Source organism: Mastomys coucha, unplaced genomic scaffold (genome assembly GCF_008632895.1).
Source record: "Mastomys coucha isolate ucsf_1 unplaced genomic scaffold, UCSF_Mcou_1 pScaffold9, whole genome shotgun sequence".
NCBI lineage: Eukaryota > Metazoa > Chordata > Mammalia > Rodentia > Muridae > Mastomys > Mastomys coucha.
In genome coordinates this window covers 108,328,994-108,337,731 of record NW_022196915.1, presented here as the reverse complement: position 1 = coordinate 108,337,731, position 8,738 = coordinate 108,328,994, and the positions used below count along the sequence as shown (strand labels likewise).

The window sequence follows — 8,738 nt, the reverse complement described above, 5'->3', positions numbered from 1 at the left end:
AAAAAAAAAAACAAAAAAAAAAAGAAAAGGGTGGATCAAGGGCATACAGAAATTGTGCTCTTTGCAATTGTTAAATAAGTTTAAAAATAATTTTCAAAAATCATTTTAAAAAATCACTTTCAAAAATGGGGCAAGAATCTTCTATAACAATAACATGACATTCAAAGTCAAAGTAATATTACCTTGTTCAGGAAGAACCCTCCTGAGGGACAGTCACAGAGTACAGCAGATGGCAAATGAGCATCTTCTCCAAGAAGTCAGTTTGGAATGGTAAGAACAGTGAAGGAGACATGACCAGGAAAAAGACATTTTTCTTTCCATCTTTGATTTCATATTTACAATCAGGAATCTTGACCAAATAAACCAATCAACTGAGCAGAGAAAGAAATGGGTCAGAGGGGAGACTGATGGAGAACATGTGTGCAGTCATCTTTACTTAGCCTCCTTTCCAATCACCTGTAAAATCCACAACTATTTTGGCACAGTGATAGCTTTGGTTTGAATAGCACATTTCCTCTGACTTATTCTACTTACAAGAGATATGCTATCTCACATATGTCTAACATTTCAGAACACTGAAATGCAAAATGTCTAAGATCATCTTCTTTTCCCTTTTTCTTAGATATGTCATCACCTATGTATCCTAGTTTGTGTCTCTTCTGCTGCTGTGATAAACATATGACCAAAAGCAGCTAGGGGAGAAAAGTTTACTTCATCTTACTGGTTACAGTCAACCACTGAGGGAAGCCAAGGCAGGAAGTTAAATCGAAAAGATCAGAGAGGAATGCGGATTACTGGCTTGCTTTCCTAGGCCTGCTCAAGCTGCCTTTCTTTTTCTTTTTTTTTTTTATTAGATATTTTCTGTATTTACATTTTGAGTGATATCCCCTTTCTGAGTTTCCACTCTGAAAAAAAACCTAATCCCTCCCTCCTCCCCCTGCTCAGCAACCCACTCTCTCCCACTTCCTGGCCCTGGCATTCACCTACACTGGGGCATAGAACCTTCACAGGACCAAGGGCCTCTCCTCCCATTGATGACCCACTAGGCCATCCTCTGCTACATATGCAGCTGGAGCCATGAGTCCCAACATGTGTACTCTTTGGTTGGTGGTTTAGTCCCTGGGAGTTCTGAAGGTACTAGTTAGTTCATATTATTGTTCCTCCTAAGGAGCTGCAAACCCCTTCAGCTCCTTGGATCCTTTCTGTAGCTCCTTCATTGGGAACTCAGTGCTTAGTCCAATAGATGGCTGTGAGCCTCAACTTCTGTATTAGTCTGGCGCTGTCAGAGCCTCTCAGGAGACAGCTATATCAGGTTCCTGTCTCAGCTGCCTTTCTTATAAAACCAGGCACCAGGCATGACACTCTGCACAGTGGACTGGGGCCTTCTATACAGATTATTAATTTAGAAATGTTCCCCACAGTCATGCCCATAGGTCAATCCAATGAAGGCAATTCCTCAATAAAGATTCCCTTCTAAGGTATGTAGGTTTGTGTCAAGTTGACAAAATCTATGACACTATGTATTTTATATAAAAAATGAGAAAGCAGTTGCACAAACACATTTATATATGCTTGTGTGTGTGTGTGTGTGTGTGTGTGTGTGTGTGTGTGTGTACTTTATCTTGGCTCTCCCCTATTATTTGAATAGTCATCTAATATCAACCAAGTATCTAGATAGCCTAAAATTCTAATGTAATTTCATCTGAAGTGGACCAAACCAGTGCATTTTATTATAACAAGCATATTTCTATGACTCAATCAAGTCCCAAATAGAAACAACTATGTCTTAGTCAAGAAATAAAAGAGAGATCTAATGTAAAATGGAGGTGTTGGCATTTGTAAGAAAAAAACATACAAAAGTAACCTTGATTTATCAGCAACACTCTCACATAAAAGTAATTGCATTTATGGGTTTTTAATGAACAATTTATGCAGTCAACATAACAAGGAAGTCTACTCTTTGAAGTTCCCTTTTTCTCTTACCAGCCTATAAAAGCTTCTGGAAATATTTTATGCATGGTTATTCAAAGACACCTTCTGAAGGACATTTAAATCTTGTAAGATTTGCAGTTCAGTGTGAAGAGCATGAAAGTAAACACTTCATGCACATTTCAGAGATGTCGTAAGGTAGTGTCAACGCCACAGTCCTTCCGAAGTGCTTTGCAGAGCTATTAAGCCAGCAAGCACAGAACCACACTTCAGTCCCTGGTGACACAGCTCCTCCCAACATACAGCTCTCCTCCAAACTTCCTTACCAGGCATGCTGTAGAGGCATGTGGACTACAAATCAGAACCTCTGGGGACATAGAAAAGCAAGCTATCACATTCAATTAATTAGTTACATTCTGAAATTGCTGTGAGCACTTTAGGGTGCCAGTTGCCTTTTAAATGGAGCTGGAGAGATGACTCAGCAGTTAAGAGCACTTGCTACTCTTGCAGGAGACCCTCCATTTCAGCTCCCAGCACACTTGTGGCTCACAAACACCTTTAACTCAATTCCAAGGAATCTAATGCCACCTTCTGGTCTCTAAGGGTAACCACGTGTATGGGCACATATAAATAAAAATTAAAATTGTATTAATTTAAAAAAACATACCACATGTAATTAATTAGTTCATATTTTGAAATTATTGTGCACATTCTTGGATAACAGCTGTCATACAGAAATGTAGTCATAGATCAACTGAGAAATAAGCCCTCCAATTTAGTATGGATGGCTTGAATTTATTCACCAATGTAATCAAAACCCCAGTTTGACCTTGTGAGTATTATATTTGTTAAAGATTTTATAAAAGTAAGGAAATTAGCAGAAATATAGTTTAAGTAAACATTTGTAGCATGCATGGTATTGCACTACCTTGTGTGTATGCATTCATTATCCTTTGCCTATAGTGAGAGACCAAATTTTTCAAGTTCAGACTTCATTTTAGAGAATCTGACCTATGTTTGAACTCAGGTAAATTAATAGGCCAGTACCTAGCATTAGTTTCCAAGTTACTCCCCAATAAGACCTACATCTACAGGTTATTCCCCCAACAAGACCTGTGTCTAACTCGTTTCCAGGATACACCCCACAACAAATGTACACCCCTAGATTACAAGCCTGTCCCTGCCTTACAACCACCCATGCAAAGGGAAGCAGAAGTTAAATTAAGTTCATGGTTTGACTCTCAGGCCCAGGCAATTATGCTAAAGGCCATAGTAGCTCTCTAATTAGATGCTTGCCAGGCTAGAAAGACACATTTCCCACTTGCTGCTTTCTATAAAACCTTGCCCAATAGATGTCTGGAGCGCCTCTCCACCAAAATTGTCCTGCCTGTCAGCAGTGGGCTGAGCCCAAGCTAGCTAGAATAAAGGCCTTTGTGTGGTTGCATTGGGTTGGCTTCTGACTGGTCTTTTAGGATTCACTAACACTTCCTTGGCATAACAATAGCAAAAGTAAAAATTCAATTTTGTGGGTGTTCCATACGACTCTGAACAGGGGAAATAGGGTAGTCTTCACATTGTATATAAAGGATTTATGATAACATATAGCAGTAAAGACCTATAGGTTTGGTTATTAATCCAACTACACCACCTGTTTTAACCCAGAAACTATTAGTTTGGGGTGTAAAAGCTGTGTAAAAAAATTAGTTAGAGAAGCTACCTAGGAAAATGACATATGGTTCCTGAAGATTCTGCATTCTGAATTGCTGTCTGAGTAGATGCAGAAAAACCAGACACCACCACCATCACCAGGTAAAGATGCACAGAGAATTAAAACTTAATTGAATCACATAGCTAAGAGGAGGGATTCCTTTTCATCCCTGTGTAAACGCGGTATGAGACTGTTCCTCTTGTCCTGAACAGCTAACAGTTACTCTTCAGTTGCACTAACTCACACATCTATGCAGACACAATCCCCATCAAGCAAGAATTTGATTTGAAAATGAGAATATTTTACAAATCTAGATATTTTCTAAGTTATTTTCTTTTAGAAAAAAAATTGCACCAAAAAAATTACAACTAACATCAATGCACACCTCCATTTAGCTGTTTGTCACAGCATTCTGAAAAGAAATTCGGTCGAATGGTGTTTGAATATCTTAGCAGAAGAAAGCACAGACTGCAGCCAGGAAGATGGGAGCGATGAGGCAGAACAGGGTATGTGTCATGCAGTGCAATTATGCCTGAACTCCCTTGAGAGGACTGGGAAGGAAGATACTTTCAGCCACCCAATGCCAGCAGTGATATCTCAGCACAACAGATGCCGAGCTGCAGAAGAACACAGCTTAGATTTGTGTGTGTGTGTGTGTGTGTGTGTGTGTGTGTGTGTGTGTGTGTGTGTGTGTGTGTGTGTTTCTTAAAAGCTCAAGGTTTGAAATTTATTTCCTTCTTTGATTGTAATTTCTCTTTCGCATATGCACTTTTTTTCCTTTTTGCTGTGTGAGCCTGTCATGGAGCTGTCATCTAATCTGTGGGGTGCAGGCAGACTTCTTGTTCAGTTGAAGCCATTATCAACTCCCTCCTGTGTGTCATTCTTTACATTAGATTCTTCAACATGAAGAGGAAAATCTCAGCATCCTCTATACTGCCTTCATCTTGAGACTTTGGGTCTTTTACATTTTAATGGACATTTATAATTATAATTATAAAAAGCCTTGCTTTAGAGGAGGGATAGTTTAATGATCTTAAATTCATGTCTAGTCCTTTTATTGATATTAGTCATTCATCTGTATCAAAGAATACTTGCTTTTAGAAAATATGCATGGGAGAGAGAATAAAAGGTTAGGATGAGAGGTAGAATATCATTGTACCGAATTTTAAGTATCTTTGTGAGTGGTTTCAAAATGCCATGAAGTTGCTTTTATCTGATCTTGATGACCTTGATCTTCTCCACCCCAGCATGACCCACCCCAGAACATCAGGTTCCACTTCTTGTCTTGTTCCTTTTTCCTTTTTCTTGTGTTTGTGTCTTGGTCAGGCCTATGCACTGGGGATGGCAGAGTGGTAAAAGTTGTGATGGTGATGAAATAAGAGTTATATGACTTTGCTTAAATGTATCAACTGTCCACTTTTAAGTGGACTGAAATAAACATAGGATAAGACTATTTGCTGATGTTTACAAACATAATACACCCATACTGAACATACCATGACAACTGCGTGTTAGAAACCAATAACCTTACACCTCTCTCACCATTGTTTTCAACCTTCCCCTGGAAGGTTGAGTGAGGTTGACCTCACTGAAACTTTGAAAATTAGCAATATGGAATAATGTTGTCTATTTATTGGCCTTACAAGCTTGTCTTCCAATATATGCTCTTTTGTTGTGTCTGGTTTCCTGTCCTCAATATTGCAATATAAAACCTGATCACATTTTTATTAGGCTGTACCTCATTCATTTCAAGTGTTTGGATAGACAAGTTTGTTTTTCTGTTCTATTGATAGGCATTTGGGTGGGCTATAGTCTGAATGCACAAATGCCATAGAGATGAAGGCATGGCTGTGGTCCACACACTCCTTCCAGAACAGGCCCATGGAGGTGGATAGGAAAAGAAAGAGCTCATGGAATTTCTGGAAAGGGGCTGTTCCTGCTCATAGGAGGCAACTTGCTGCCCCTTTGCGAGCAGCCACTCCCTCTCTTCTCTCCTGACCCAACTGTATATCTGATCACCCATGGTTCTCACCATTCAAAAGGAGGATTTACAGAAACACAGAGAACCTTCTGAGTTATTAAGAAGAGCTTTGCTCTTTGTAGTGTTGTGGTTCAATGACCAACTCCTGCTGAGCTTCAATTTGTTCTTGACCATATTCTATTTTCACTCTCTGGGAGGTGCTATGAAAGGAAATTTAAAAGTGAAATACTGCCCCAAAGGAGCTTAAGTGCTCTTGGGAATATTAATATACCCTAATGCAATTTATAATTCTAGAAGATCCATTTTAAAAGCAGGAGATTTTAAAAAATCGTATTAGCCTACTGTATTGATCACTGTATTCTAGGGCTTGGTTAGTTATTATTTGTTATATTCCCATCATGCCCTTGACAAACATTGTCCAAACATTTATCAGCTTTTCAGTAACAAACATCATGATCAATTAAATGCTGCAAGAGTCTAACTTCATTTTATTATGCAAATGGAGAGTTCTTAAACACTACATAAGAAAAATTAGCTGTCCAATTAGTACATAGATACTGTCCACACCTCTGTCCACTCTACCAGGATTTCTTTTGTTTCTACAAAATCTGTAACAGAATTTCTCTCTGTCACCCACTTAGTGTCATTTGGTAACAGTTTTTTTTCCTCTGATTTCATGTTAACTACTGTCCCAGGACACAGGAAGAATGTGAAAAAACAAACCCGACCAGTTTCCCAGCCCCTCAGGCCTCATACTCTTGGAGAAAGTACTTGCCATGGCTTATGTGAAACAAAATTCCTTTAAATGATGGTGTGAATTGTGAATTTAACAGTGTTTCCCCAAGCTTCAGAGCAAAACTTTATTGGGAAATTAAGCCTTTGCAGAAATAAACAGTTAATCTTTCTGGATGAGAAGAGTCAAGTATCATCCTGAATCTGATGTTTACATTCCTTATTGGAAAAACTGGAGGGAAATTCAGAACAAGCACTGAGAAGAAGGCATTTGACATTCAAATAAGGATGGAAGAATGAGCCACAACCCTACAGAGAATCACAGGAAGTCAAGATGTGGTGAGCCCTCAGTGCTCACAGGAAGCCTTGATTCCAAAATTAATTCATTGACGCTGAAAGAATTCACAAATCTACCAGTCTTTTGATAACTGCTGCAGCAGCCTAGAAAACTGTTAAAATGGACTAGATCGAACATCAAGAAACTGAAGATTTCTAACTATCTCAATCTATGTGAACAGTCACGTTCTATGGCCCAGTTCAACATCCTATGAGTTCCTAAGGGAAAAACTTTGGTGACCAGAAAAAAGATCCTCTGAAAAACTATGTGAGAACCTGAAATCCCAACAAGTAGAAGTTCATGAAATTTAAGGAGGAAGAGATGGGGCAACAGAGGATGCAGCAAGAATGAGGAGCCATGCTTGCTGGGGTCTAAAGAGGATGTGATGTGGACACTCAGATAACTTAAGTACACAGGTGGAGTGAAAGGAAATGAGATTTCGAGTCCAAATAGAAAGTTTTGACCTTTTTTGTTTTAAAGTATTGGAGTAACAACAGATAGGTTTTAAAACTGAGATTTTTATAACCACAAAATGCAGGAATAGGTGATAAGGAGTTAACATGGTGGTAGAGAACCCTATGACAGGGCTTGCAAAGGTCCAGTCAGGGAGGTTCTGGTGAGGATGGAAGGAGTCAAGAGATGGAGAGGGCTTTAGAAAAATCTCAGGATTCTCATTTTGATGAGATGCTTTGACTAACATACACTTTACCACCGTGTCTCACACTACCAGAAAACACAATTCAGTCTACAAAAGCTTAGATCCCACTCCCCAGCAGTGGCAGCCAGAGTCATGCACTGCTATTCTGCAGCCTGGGAGGTCTGTCAGGAGGGGGAAAAAATACCATGGCTTATTTTTTCTTATTTCTCGCTCTTGCCTTGAGTTCCCAAGCACTATGGTCATATCCCTTCCATGACAAACATTATCTTTCTAGGTAATTGTTTATTCAACTATCTAGTGGATTGTGATATGAGCTGGGTGAGAGGAAATGCAGGTACCCTTTGATTTTTACAGACTCAGAATTTTGCACAGGATCTGGATCCTTGGATTGGTTCTAGAAGTGACAGCACAAGTATCTAAACAAATGAGTCAGTAAATGCAACTGAGCAAGCGCCTACCTACACTATCAATCTCATCAGTCTCTGGCAGCTATCACCGATTGCCTTGCTCTCTGGTCTGTCTTGATAAGTCAGCAGCTTTTTCTTTCCTTCTGGACCCTACTTACCACTGGGCAAATTTTCGCCAGTTGTGTATCAGTGGCCTATTAGAAATAAGTTACTTTTTCATAAGCTTTCATTGATGTACAGAGTTACTTTTCAGATTACTCTCATGCTATGGAGATTCTTGTGCTTTTTGTTTTGTGGCCCTGGATGCTAGGCTAGAGCTTTACCATCGTAGTCATCCTCGTCGTCATCATCATCGTCTTTGTCGTCGTAGTCGTCATCATAATCATCATCATCACGTGGTCATCGTCGTTGTCGTTGTCACCACCACCACCACCCATCCCTTCCGATTATCAAAGCTTTCTGGACTTCTACTGATAGTTCTCTGATCTAAACTTTGTCATTCTAAAGTAAAAGCACATTTGACAAAGGGCAGTGAGTAAATGACTTTGATGCCCTCTTAACCCGTTTGTGACTTAGTAAGACCAATGTTATAGTTTGGAGAGGGGTAGAAAACAGGGAAATTATTGAAAGATTCACTGCAATGCACAGAGCAGTTCCTCTTAAGAGGCGGTAAGTAGTGAGGAGAACTCACAGGAAAAACCAGCATTGGAAGGAAGAAAAGGGATAAGAAAGCATGGACTGGGTTCAATCCAATAATTGATTCTTAGTTCCACATCGGCTCCAGATAAACCTCGGCCTACTTGTAATCAAATTTGTACAGATATAAATATATCCCTTTCAGTTAGCTAAGGAGATAAGCGTGTCTGCGTACAAAATAAATCCAAATGTTTAATTGTAAGTAAAAGCTAAAGATGTTGTGTGGGGTGAAAGGATTCTTGTCACTGAGAGTACAACAAAACCTTCTTTTGCATTTTATTTTAAATTGG

At 39.3% G+C, this 8,738-nt stretch overlaps 1 protein-coding gene across 5 annotated transcripts in view; it reads left to right on the top strand.

Moving 5' to 3' along the window:
* The window catches only part of Nalcn (sodium leak channel, non-selective), a 307,060-nt gene that overhangs the window by 213,881 nt on the left and 84,441 nt on the right, over positions 1–8,738 (top strand). The gene's annotated exons all lie outside the window — the stretch shown is intronic.